The following is a 14255-nucleotide window of genomic DNA, read 5'->3' as shown; positions in this document are numbered from 1 at the left end:
GAGGCGGACAAGGTAGGTTCGATTTATATATATATTTTTTTTACAGTAAAGGAAGAAGCTCAAGGGCAACAATAGGTAAATAAAATGGTAATACTTTCTAAGAAGTCCGCCTCCCCCTCCGCCACTCCAGCCCCCCCCCTACCCCCCAAGACAAGCCTGGGGAACTGTGGGGAACCGGGATTTGGGGTGGGGGGGGGGGGGAAGCCAAAATCAGTGAAAAATTGGCTTCCAAAATTTCCCTAGAAAAACTCTTAAATTAAGGAAAATTCCCTACATGTGGGGGGGGGGGGTCCAGGGGGGGCGCAGCCCTCCTTGGTTAGGAGGGGGGTCGTAAAGTTCGGTTGGAGTAGTTTAAATATGCTCCCCACCAGAAAAAACCCACGATTTTCCGGCGCATCATACATGTGGGGGGGTCCAGAGGGGGCCGCAGCCCCCCTTGGTTAGCAGGGGGGTGAGGGGGGCTGTTAGGTTATAAAGTTTGGACTTTCCTTACTTTCGAGACCAGGGAATTTTCTTTCATTTATGGGTTTTTCTAGAGAAATTTTGGAAGCCCATTTTTCAGTGATTTTGGCTTCCCCCCCAAACCCCGGTTCCCCACAGTTCCCCAGGCTTGTCTTGGGGGGTAGGGGGGGGCTGGAGTGGCGAAGGGGGAGGCGGACTTCTTAGAAAGTATTACCAATAAAATAAACCCGGTAAATAATAAAAAGGGCCCATTAAATAGATAAAAAAGGCCGCCACGTTTGGAGTAGCCTATGCTTGAAGTAGCCTACACCTTGCCTAAGTATCTGGGTGTTCCTTAATATATATATTTTTTACAGTAAACCAAGAAGCTCAAAGGCAACAATAGGTAAATAAAATAAACCCGGTAAATAATAAAAAGGGCCCGTTAAATAGATAACAAAAAGACCGCCATGTTTGGAGTATTTGCTTAAAGTACACCTTGCCTAAGTATCTGGGTGTTCCTTTAATATATATTTTTTACAGTAAAGGAAGAAGCTCAAGGTCAACAATAGGTAAATAAAATAAATCCGGTAAATAATAAAAAAGGCCCGTTGAATAGTTAAAAAAAAGCCGCCATGTTTGGAGTATGCTTGATGTACACCTTGCCTATTTATCTTGGTGTTCCTTGCCTAATGATTACTGTAATGTTCTCCTTTATTATTTCTATTCTCACTAACATCTTGTGTAATATGTGCAAAAAATCTGGTGGTACTAATAAGTGATTACATGCAAAATAGAGTGTGTCGCCAGCGTTGTCATAGCCTAATGTGCCGCCACGGAGGAGTAGATAGCCTCGTTGAGCCCAATCAGGCCTCTCTAAAGCTTGTTAAATAGAGAAAATAGCTATTGCTTTATGTGCCGTAGAGTGAATTTAAAGTATGGCTTATGTAGCTAGAATTTAGTTTAACAGATCATTATGTAAAGGAAAAATTATCGAGAAATGTTTCACTATAATACAATAGCCTACTTGACAGGTTTTTCCACGTAAATTATCACCAGCTCCGATTGCAAGGATAAACCATTTAGCTATCACAGCCTCTGAGCAAGACAATGGTTTGTATAAAAGTCATTTTTTATATTTTATTTTTGTCACAAAGAAAAGTTGAATGAGAAAAAGTGTATTCACATTTCTTTAAACCGTATCAGTACAGTTCTTCATGCACCCATGGAGTAGTAACTTTAAAGTTTTGTACTTTAACCATTGTTTCCTCACCTGTTAATATTGGTATGATGATAATTATATTAACGACAGTAAGAATAAAAATAAATAAATCGTATTTCGTAGTGCTTTAGTCATTATTACAAATTTAAAAAAAAATAGTTGACAATAATTATATCATGAATGTCACATGAGTGACGGAGGGTGCCTACAATTTAATTTATACATTCTATAGTCTTGTATGTATTACTTTATTTCCTGTGTGTTCTTATAATTACCATTTGCAGGTCATGTATATTTCTACATAATATATTCTGTTGTATTCAAAACCAAAAGATATGATGCCACCCAATTACTAGACGTGCGCGCGCCTGTGCGTGAGATTATATATATATATATATATATATATATATATATATATATATATATATATATATATATATATATATATATATATATATATATATATATATATATATATATATATATATATATATGATATAAATTTAGGGTACATAAAACTATCAAATATCGTGGCATGTGGTGGGTTACGGACAAAACCTTTTAGGACAGCAGACAGCGTCACATCTTATATTTTGTAGTTACACTTCTATTTTACAATATAATCTTTAATTCACAGATGAAAACTGCCCCATCTTGCCTCTTACGCAACATTTCAACGGCGGGGCACGACATTTTGAACCTTCTCTGGGCTTTAATATTATGACCCTGTCCGTCGTTGCATTCATCTGCCCCTGCACTCCTCCTCTCCCGCCTCCTCTCTGTCCCTACGCCCAGCCTTTCGGCCACAAGCCACCTCTTCACCCTCAGTAATTTAATTCGTCTACCTCTCAAGCACTCACCGGCCCTCCGCCTCTTCGCCTCCTGTCAACGCCACGCCGCTGTTCCACTTCCTCCTCTCTCTCTCTCTCTCTCTCTCTCTCTCTCTCTCTCTCTCTCTCTCTCTGTCTGTCTGTGTGTCTGTCTGTCTGTCTGTCTGTCTGTCTGTCTCTCTCTCTCTCTCTCTCTCTCTCTCTCTCTCTCTCTCTCTCTCTCTCTCTCTCTCGAGTGGTGGCCTCACTCCACTCACGGTGATTGCCGCGTGCCTTCCCCCTCCCCTGAAGTTCCCGGCTTCTTTGAGTAACGTAATGAATCCCTTATAACGTCAAAGAGGATCGCGGCTTTTATTTGCGAGTTAGCAAGTTAACCAACCGGCCGCGGAACCTAGCTAATTGGATGTCGGCTGTAGCTTCCATTTATTATATCAGGTTCTATGCATGTGGTCCGTTTTATTTTTCTATTCTCCTTAATGTGAATAAATCGAAACTACCAGCGAGGGTGTGTTACTGTTCGTTTTTTTATAATGTTTTGTCTTTCGTGTTTGTTCTTGGGTGACTTGCGTTGTGATTGGCCTGTTCTGTCATGTACCGAACGTGTGTGCTTGCGTGTGTTGGCGTGTTGTTCTGTGGGGAATGTCGCTGATTGCCTGATCGTATATGTAATTTTTTTTCTTTCTTTCTTTGTGTGTGTGTGTGTGTGTGTGTGTGTGTGTGTGTGTGTGTGTGTGTGTGTGTCGGACAAAAATAAGTAGACGGATATATTCCATTTAACAGAGGAGATATAAGTGGGATTCAGAAAAGAAGAAAGAAACCTATTTGGGAAGGATAACACAAATCGCACGGAAGACCCCTCATCCAGCTCTCGAGCCTCCGAAGCTTCCTACCTCACGTCCCAGACTAAATCCGCTGGGTCATCACTTTGAAGTTCCAGTACATAGGATCGGGAGGATTAATGTGTCTTTGTATGTATATATATTTGAAGTTATACAACTGGCTAGATATCTTTATGCGTGTCCATTCTTTTGTTAGGTATATAATTTTTTATTCACATTTTATTGAGAAGAAATACAAATCTGTTAGCTACTTTGTTATCTCATGAAAGGTGAAACACTATCGTAGGGCAATTTAATGGCCTCTGTAAACTAGTATATAGTACATTCGAAGAAAGTTATTGGCGGAAGAAAAATCTGTAACACACACACACACACACACACACACACACACACACACACACACACACAAATAAACAAACACAGACACAACATATCTTTGTAAAATATTGAACTACCAAGATCCTCACACACACATACACACACACACACACACACACACACACACACACACACACACACACACACACACACACACACACACACAGACCTGTCTTAGTAAATTATTGCACTACCAAGATGCTCTTAAATTGAGAGTAACATTGAGTCCCAGGAATTGAGACAATGAAGCTTTGAAATAGGTACTGATGTGCGCACAGTGAGAGAAGTGTTTCTTGATTATATCTAAAACATGCCGCAATTTAAATTAGCTTACAACCTGATGCCATACATTCTGGACTGCTTCTTTGGTTAACGAATATTACGTACTAGATTATGACCAACAATTTTACACTAACTCTTATAACATTTATTATCGCTTTGAAACAGAAAGGTAGTACCAGGTGACTGTGTTGAAAGTAAACGTAGTCGCCTTGTAGATATCAGTAAAGATGCACGTGAGGCTGAGAATGCTAATAAATTAAAGCTCTATTTTCTATAAGACATCTGCTGGCGGGCTCAATGTAGTTTATTTTTATATTTACCTTTCATTTTACGTAGCAAAATTGTATTTAAAAAAATATTGAAATAAGATCTAAAGTTCTTTAACCGTTTGGCGTTACATCTGACTTGGCAATAAAACGATATGTTACAGCAAACGAGCAGAACCATCCAAGAAAAGAAGTACACTAAGAGTAAATGAACGAAAATTCTACTCTTACCTCTGCGACTACACATGTGCATATCAGTTGAAGTTTTACTGAAAGGAGTTGAATTGAAGAAAACGTCTCCTAGACACTTGTTTGGTTCGACTCTTAATGATCCGTTTGTGTGGCATTGTTGAACGATCGAACAGTTGTCCTCCCATTCGCTGCCGCCTCCTGCTGCCCTCTTCACGCTGTTCCCTCCATGCCCTTCATTTCCACTTTCCTCTCTCTCCCATCGTTTTTTCCTTTCTTTTTCACGATTCGTTTTTCTCATCCTCTGTACTTCCAGACCATGTATTCTTTCTACCATTTCTTTACCTTCCTCATCCGTCCTTCCTTTCTCTGCCTATCCCTTTTCCTTCTTTCTCTCCCATCTTTTTTCTCCCTGATGCCCCAATCCCATTTCCCTTTAGAACTGCTCACCGACATTTTGAGAAAATCAAGACTTTCTTCCAATTTAAAGTCAGATTTGGTCCAAGTTTAAAGTTGGCCCATTAGTGTCTTCTACAAGTTCCGACAGAGGCCATTTTTACTGCTTCGTCACTCTCACGGGCTCTTTCCTCCACTCATTTTCTCCTCTGAAACACCTCCAAAGTTTTAAATTAATCTTTAGCGAGTAATGAAAGGTGTGCACGATTGTTTATGCCCCGCGTCCTCATGTAGATTCCCGCGAGTGTCCGCCCGTCCAGCCTCATCGCCAGGCAGATCCCGCACGCCGTAAAGAAAATAATGCAGCTCATAAAGGAGAAAGGGAAGAGAGCGGCCCGTGTGAGCATCCAGCCCGGAAAGTGAGCCACACCCTCCTCCATTAATTCATCACTCCGGCGTCACTCACTGCTCTACGCCACTTGTCTCTCTCTCTCTCTCTCTCTCTCTCTCTCTCTCTCTCTCTCTCTCTCTCTCTCTCTCTCTGTGTGTGTGTGTGCATTTCAAAGCTGCAGTTCCATTTCCCTCTTCTCGTTCGCTCTTCCCTCCCTCTCCCCCTCCCTCCCTCCCTTCTTTCCCCCTTAATCACACCTCCTCTTCCCTCCTGGCACCCGACGCAAAGCATCTCCCGCCCCTTGGAAAAGTCCCCCCCTTCCCTCTCCCCCCACGTACACCGCTACACTTCCACATCCCTTTTCCCCTCCACCACCTACCCCCCCCAACACCTGCCCCCTGCGCGCCGCCACGCCCCGCCAGCACCACTGCGCGGCTTCATTCCCGTGTATCCGCGGTGGAGTAATTTCAATAACTCCACAAAAGTTGCAATGAGCGCCACGGATGATGTATGCATGTTTGTTTGTTTTTCATATAGTCATGTCATTTATCACGAGTATTTTTTTTTTCCCATACAGACTTTCATTTCCCAAATATATAAACCCTGACAAGGAACGAACTCGTTTTTTCCCTTTCAAATTAATTTTCATGTTGGTTCATATTTATACATTTCAATAAAACACACACACACACACACACACACACACACACACACACACACACAAAGAGAAGAATAACGCTAAAATAGGTTATGATAAAGCTCCTATTCACATCTTTGTTTTATCAGGCATGTGTGTGTGTGTGTGTGTGTGTGTGTGTGTGTGTGTGTGTGTTCTTGACTTTGTTCAAGATCAGAGGCTCACTCAGGACGCTTGTTGAGGACCCCAGAGGACTGTCAATCATTTTTGGCTTGGCACACACTAAAAGTCTAACACAACAGGAATCTGCCGTGTGGCTTGTTTTCCTCACTCAAGTGCAGACATACTTAAGTGGGTCAGAGTCGCTTTGGTTTGGATCGAAACAGATGGTCAGTAGTCCTCGTTTTCCGTCTCGTTTGAAAGCTCTTGGGGGCTTGGAAACTTGTGCATGAGGACTGTGCCATGATAAGCCTTATGCCTAGTCCCCTGCTCTAGTGTCGCCGCCTCCGTAACCTTTTTATGCTGTTCATCAAATAGAAAGTTACCTCTTGGGTGAAGGCACTCATGAACTCCATCTTGAGAATAAACTTCTTAAATGACCCGAAACTACTTACCTCCTTCGATCGATGCCACCGCAAGAAAGCCTCCATCTTCTCTCTAGCCACTTATAGATGATTTCTTTTCATATCACTAAATTGGCGTGGTACGCGCCTGATAGGGTGTATCCCCCTAGAATTTTATCCTCGTCGATACGGTAATAATCCACGTCACTGTCAAAAGTCAGGCACAATTTTTTTGAACCGTGTCTTATTAACTGTACTGCTGGCCAACAGTCAATGAGCCAGCTCAGACATGTCGATCCTCTAAAAAGTTTGATCTTTGAGATAGACAGCATGTCAGCATCACCGCCTTTGTGTTGAACTTGGATGCGTTATATATTTTGTTTATCATGTTACAATTTTGTTTTAGCATTCACATGATCAGTGATGGCAAAATCGTGTGTTTTCTTTGAACCACTCAAAGTCGTAGGATGAATTTCAAAGGTCCCAACTATTAATATGGTCTTCTTAGTCTTACTATCTATCTTTCCAAGCTTTAAATTACTCGTCCAAGCGTTTAAGGCACCCTTTTTTTTGCTGTTCCTCCGGGCCCGCTGGCTCCCACACTGGCTCCCTGGTGCCAGTGTTGCACCAAGTAGTGGTTTACCACTTGGCATGCGAATAATTTTTATTGCACCAATTCAGAGTCGGTTATTATAATTTTGGCCCGTCCCTGCCTCCATCTCTAACTGTAGATTATCACGTTTATTAAGTACTACAATCTTCTAGTAAAAATGACCAGTTCAAGAGTTATCTAGTTTTTGCAATAAATTAATAGTCTTGTTGGTGAGGCTTATACTGGCTATCACTTTTTCTTTGAACATTTCGGCCCATCGCTCATTGTCTGTAATTCACGCCACAAGCATTTCAGCGGCGCGGCTGCCCACCCGCGTTAACGTTCATTATTCCTCTTGCTTGGTGGATTCCCTCATGGATATTCCTTTGCCTTTGTAATGTGATTACACGCTCGTGCACACACACACACACACACACACACACACACACACACACACACACACACACACACACACACACACACTTCCCTTTGTCGTGTACGTGTGATGCGTGAACGTGTGGTGGTGTTAGTGCTGGTGCGGTGAGTGGCTGGAAAGAGTTTTGATTTAGGCATCAGCGACAGGAGGAGCGAGCAGGGCATCAGTCTGTGCGGTATTGCAGGAAACTCGTGTATTAGTACAACGGGAGTGTTTCCCTTTTGTTTAAAAAAAACAGATTATTATTACCCCTATTATTGTTTTTTACCGGTATGGCTTTAACGGATTTTTTTCGATCTATATATCAATCTATTTATCTGCCTATCTATTTATCTACATTTATCTCTCTCTCTCTGTCTCACACACACACACACACACACACACACACACACACACACACACACACACACACACACGTAGCTACATAATACCTTTCTGATCCAAGTTCTGTCCTTCCCGCGTGGACTTTCCTCCCCGTAGGGTTTGTGTATATTTCTCCCCGCTTCAAGTTGCTCGCCCAGCCCTGCAGGAGGCGGCGGGACATCCCTGCCCATGTTTCTCGTCGGGTCTTTGTCCGCCGCTGCTCGGGCCATTTTCTCCGCTGCCGTATTTAGTTCTTTCACGCCGCGAGAGCCAGGCTGGAGCTTCCTCGGTATTCACTTCCCTTCCACTCCACTTTACTGCCTCCTAAGGTATTTGCTTCCCCTCATCGCACTGTGCATTTTTTCCATTTTTAAATTTGTTTCCTGAAAAAAAAGGTGAAAATAATTTTATATTTGCTTCTGGATTTTCAGGACGGGCGGGATTCTTTTCTTTTTCTTTTATACGTTTAGCAGATACAAATGTAATTGTCACTTTCACTTTCTATCAGTCATAGATACACATACGTTCGGACGTGGAATTAATTTCTACCTCCTTTCAGTGACTCAGCCGTCACAAGTACATACACAAGGACATATATGTTTTGTTAAAAGTGATGGCTAGGTCGGCGTTTATTATTTTCTTCAGTGTACTTTATTTTTGTCTTAGTAGTGTTCTATTCTCTTTTGATAGGAGTTGTATGACTTCGCCGTAGCTAGTCATTTGGCTGGATCCGGATTTCGGAGATATATATATATATATATATATATATATATATATATATATATATATATATATATATATATATATATATATATATATATATATATAGTTATATAATAAATTGTGTGTGTGGGTTGGGGGGGGGGGAGGGGTTTAAAGTTTCCTTTGCTTGATTTATATTAGTATACGAGTAGTCTTATATTGTCTAATATTGCTCCGTAGGCAATCACTATTTACCGCGATGTGTGTATATGAAACGAGTGCTGGCGCTTTGAGCTCAGGAACGTCCTCCAGGGTGTAAGTAACCCTGTCCACCCTTTGAAGTGTTGTGGCAGTCAGGGCAGCAATAAAGCTTCAGGGTTTATGGGTGGTTGCGAGGAAAAGCTTTGTAATATCAATAAAACATGTTATTCAGATTTAAACACAAAACACAGACAGAGATATATCGATGACCCCGCAATCAGTTAAACAGAATGCTTCCAATGAAAACAGCTGTAAAAATTCAGTAACTATGTGAGGAAGGTTGAAGCCAATCAGACATAACAGACACTGATTACCTAATGGAACGAACGGAACAGCGGCAGTTTTTGTATGCCCTTGAGCTGCCTTTTCCACTAAAGAAAAACTTTTGTATGCACGTCATGAATTGTTAAAGGAAATAAAATAATAATGAAAATTGTTATAGTGAGGATTATGACCTAGTATATATTTCTTTATCAGAGGGATGATAATGTTGAATTATTAATATTATCACTACATTATCATTATTATTATTATTATTATTATTATTATTATTATTATTATTATTATTATTATTATTATTATTATTATTATTATTATTATTATTATTATTATTATTATCTATTTTTATTACTAACACACACACACACACACACACACACACACACACACACACACACACACACTGGGGAAAAATGCACGGTAAAGACAGGGCGGGGTAACATGAAAAAAAAATGTGGCCTAAACTCCCGAAACAAATGGAGGCACTGTCGATAAGGGACAATTAGAGCGAAGGTAAAGGCAGGTGTTGGCAGCGAGTGAGGCGAGTGAAAGCCTCGACTATTGGGTGAATGTTATAAGCAGCCCAACGAGTGGCGGCATTGCGAGTAAAACAAGGCCGAGGCTTGAGGAATAGAGGAGTTTACTACTTGACAGTCGCTGTGGGGAGGGCAGTAAAAAAGGGAGGGAGAAGGAGTTTTAGTAGGAATGATTGTTATAGTAATATTATTATTATTGTTTTTATTATTATTAGTTGTTGTAGTAGTAAAAGAAAGGGAACAAGAAAGATGAAGAATATTGACAAGAAAAGTTGCAGTAAAGACCAGAAGAAGGAGGATACTAATATTCATATCCATGGAGGAAATTATACTGAAGAGGAAGGAAGGGGAGGGAAGGAGGGAAAGAGGTAAGGTGGAATCCTGTGGTGCTACACGATAAAAAGTAAGACCTGTTGACACAAAGAAAGTGGAGAGAGAGCAATTACTCGGCGATAACATTAATAAGCCTGTTTACCGACAGTCATGAAGCCACGGAGAGAGGATGGTGGAGCACCATAATTAACAATACTTAGTGTGCGTGCTGCCAAAAATAAGGTGAAAACCAGGTGGCGCGGGAGTCATTAGTGGGGCCCTCGCAGGTGGTACCATTCCGCGGCCCCCTGCCACGCTGCCTGGCGCCCTGCCACACACACACACACACACACACACACACACACACACACACACACACACACACACACACACACACACACATTATGCAAATGTTCCTCGGAAATCAGAAGGATATGATTTTTATTCTATTTTAATATTACGATTATTAATCCTACTACTTTTACTATTGTTGAATGTTGAACCTACTACTACTACTACTACCACTACTACTACTACTACCACTAATAATAGTAATAATAATAATGATAATGATAAAATGATAATATAACGGCGCCGGTAACTCCCTCCGTATCTTCCACGCTGTTCCACCCGTTTCAAGCGCCGAAGCTCTTTGCCAGGAAGTGTTTTTACGGTGCCCCGTTGCCTCCTGTTTTTTGCCCTCTTCACTTCATGTGTTGCGAGAGGAGGAGGGCAGCCAGGCCTTTTTTATGCTGGGTGTCTCTCTTGCCCTCTCTATCCTTCTTCCGCTCTTCTTCCTGTCTCCTTCTCTCCCTCTCTTCCTGTCTGTTTTTTGCTTTATCTCTGTCTCTGTTTCTGTGTCTGTAATTCTCTGTCTGTCTCTATTTCTCAGTCTTTCTGTGTGTGTCATCTCTCTCTCTCTCTCTCTCTCTCTCTCTCTCTCTCTCTCTCTCTCTCTCTCTCTCTCTCTCTCTCTCTCTCTCTCTCTCTCTCTCTCTCTCTCTCTCTCTCTCTCTCTCTCTCTCTCTCTCTCTCTCTCTCTCTCTCTCTTATCTATGTGTCTCCCTGTTTGTCTTGCTGTCTTCCTCCGTCTTGTTGTCCTTTTTTTATCTGTATATTTGTTTTTGTACAACGTCTATCTGTCTGTGTAGATTTCTCTGCTTACACGGTTCTTTTCGTTTACCACTTTCACAAAAAAATATTACTTCTTTTTTTTTTATCCCTGAGATCTTTATAACTCACTTTCCCTTGCAGGGTTTTATATTGCATTATCTTTTTCTCCTATTTGTTCTCTTGTTTTTTTCCTAATTTGTTTTTTTTCTTTCTTTTATCTCACATTAATTCATTGTTTCTTACTTCTTTTATATTCTAGTCTCATTTTCTTGGAAGCTTTTTTATCAGGCACTCTTGGATTTTCGTTACTGCAATATTTTTTTAACTTAATTTCTATCTCTCCTCCTTCTCCTTCTCCTTCTTTCTTCATCTTTTCCTTGTTTTTGTTCTTGTTCTTGTTCTTTTGATGTTTTTGCTCTTGTTCTTCTTGTTCTTCTTCTTCTTCACTTGGTTCTATTTCACCTTATAATTTATCCTTTCATCCTCTTATTCCTCCTCCTCCCCTCTTCCTGCTCCGGCTCTTGCTTCTCCTCCTCGTCCTCCTCTTCTCTCTCTCTCTCTCTCTCTCTCTCTCTCTCTCTCTCTCTCTCTCTCTCTCTCTCTCTCTCTCTCTCTCTCTCTCTCTCTCTCTCTCTCTCTCTCTCTCAGCACAGGTAAATAAATATCTCCGCACCCTTCCTAATCAGGCCCCCGAAATTCCGACTCCTCACTCTTACCATCTCTAGGTTTTACTCAGCTTGTTTACATCCGGATGCTCCCCTTTCTCTCTCTCTCTCTCTCTCTCTCTCTCTCTCTCTCTCTCTCTCTCTCTCTCTCTCTCTCTCTCTCTCTCTCTCTCTCTCTCTCTCTCTCTCTCTCTCTCTCTCTCTCTCTCTCTCTCTCTCTCTCTCTCTCATTTTTTTACTTTCTTTCTCTCATTCGCTATCTATTTATCTGTCTATCCATCTATCTATCTATTAATATCTATCCACCTATCTTTCTATCTATCTATGTATCTACTCTCCCAACACATATTCACAAAGGGCAAGGGCAAGAGAGATGGGGAAAATGTATCTACAGTGTTGCCAGAAAAGTTATCTTCCCCAGTGATATTACCTGTAAGTGCCGCCGTGTCAAAGGCTCGACAACCAAGACCTTTACCTGGGTGGTGCCAATACGTACGGTCCGGCCCCTGAAAAGTCTCTCGCTTCTCGTCCCCGGTAATTAAAGCGAATGTCATTATATACTTGTACTTCCCCGCCGCCTCTACCGTCCATCATAGCCGATGTCGCAAAGGTGTGAGGGAAAAACCTGTTCGCGCCACGTGTATGTAGTCGAGAGTGTACTGAGCTCTCTGTCACGCCTATAAGTTTGGCTCCCTCTTCTTTTTCGATTTGTTTGTCTCTTTAATGTAATGGCGTTTTTTTTTTTTTGCCTTTTTTTTCTTTTTTTCTTTTCATCATCTTTTTCATGTTCTTGTTCGTGTTCTTTTTCTTGTTTTTGTTCTGTGTGTATTTTACCGTAATTTTTTTTCTTCTTTTTCTTCTGTTCTTGTTTTTTTTTGTATTTTTTTCTTTTTCTTTTTCTTCTTTTTCTTCTTCTTCGCTTCTTCTATTTTACCTTTTAATTTTTTTCTGTTATCCTCCTATTCCTCCTCCTCCTGCTGTTCCTGTTCCTGCTCTCGAGATCCCTCCTCCTCCTCCTCCTCCTCTTTCTCCTCCGACTCCTCCTCCTCTTTTTCCTCCTCCTCCTATTTCTCCTTCTCCTCCTCCTCCTCCTCTTTCTCCTCCTCCTCCTCCTCCTCCTCCTCCTCCTCCTTCTCCTTTCATCTTCGTCCATCACGTTCCTTTCGTTATCTCTGTGTGTTATGATGTTTCTTGGTTGTTTGTCTGTATTTTTCTTTGACCCTCTCGTTTTCATCGTCCTTGTCTTCTTTTTCGGATCAAAGTGCCAAATCTTATTACATGTGTGTTTTGAAGATACAAAGCCGAACAAATACTAACGAGTTATCAGCAAAAGAAAAAAATAGATAAATATGTGGTTCGATGAAAAGATAAACACACACACACACACACACACACACACACACACACACACACACACACACACACTCACCGTCCTTCACTAATAATAATAATTTCCCCTCTGCCGCCCCCTCAGTGTGATCTCGCCTTGACTTCTCGCACATTACCTTTAACCTGTGTCCTCTTCATGCGGTCCCCGTCTGGCCTGCTTCCCTCTCTGCCGTTAATGAGGCGCTGGCTGCCGCAGCGGGGAGGCTGTGTTTCCGCTACTATTTCCTGGATTAATCATGCTCGCACCGCCCCGATAAACGCCAACGACCACCTGCTGGCAAAAAGCTGTCCGTCAGTGTGTGGTGTTGCGTGGGGATGGGCGGGAGTATGTGGTGTGTGTGTTTGTGTGTGTGTGTGTGTGTGTGTGTGTGTGTGTGTGTGATGGTACACATGTATAGATAACTTGTTATATAGCAGTAGCACGCGCACGCTCCCACCCTTTCTACTTTTGATAATAATTTCACCAGCCCTGCTGCTTTTATAACAAAATCAACTAAAACTACTATACTACTACTACTACTACTACTACTACTACTACTACTACTACTACTACTACTACTACTACTACACGCGTGCCGCGTGGGTCTGAGTGTCATGAGTGGGGTGGGTGGAATGAAGGTCTGTGTTGGGCCGCCGGAAATCTTTTGATCTCCGCCTCCATCCCGTCCACTGCACTTTTTCCCCAACAAAGCCACACAGGAATTCAGGGTGTAATGGACAAAATGGAAATACTTTAAAGCACCACTCCTCGTCCTGTAGAAGACTGAATTTATGACACTTTTATCCTATAACTCACGCCCCTCCACGGTCTAAAAATGGGAGACCCTCACCCCGGCCTGCACGAAACTTGCCTACTGAGTAATATAAAAATAACTTTTTGTACATTTGTGGTGGATTTGTAATTTTTTTATTTTCTCTCCCTTCAGAAAAGTGGGATTTCCGGCCTGGCTCCATTGGTGTTAAGTATTTACTCTGGTATATATATGATTCTGAAAGGCCCACAAAAACGGTCTATTTTTCTTTTCAACATGCTTCCTGGAAAGTGTTATTACTGTATAGAAAGTTATTGTACCTATGAATGGTGCGGTAATCATGTAGGAAAATAACAAAATATACTCGTTAACAGGAATTAATTTTACTCTCATCTATAAGGTTATGTCCGTGCTAACTTTC

This window comes from Eriocheir sinensis, chromosome 10, assembly GCF_024679095.1.
Source record: "Eriocheir sinensis breed Jianghai 21 chromosome 10, ASM2467909v1, whole genome shotgun sequence".
Lineage (NCBI taxonomy): Eukaryota > Metazoa > Arthropoda > Malacostraca > Decapoda > Varunidae > Eriocheir > Eriocheir sinensis.
This window is presented reverse-complemented; position numbering follows the sequence as displayed.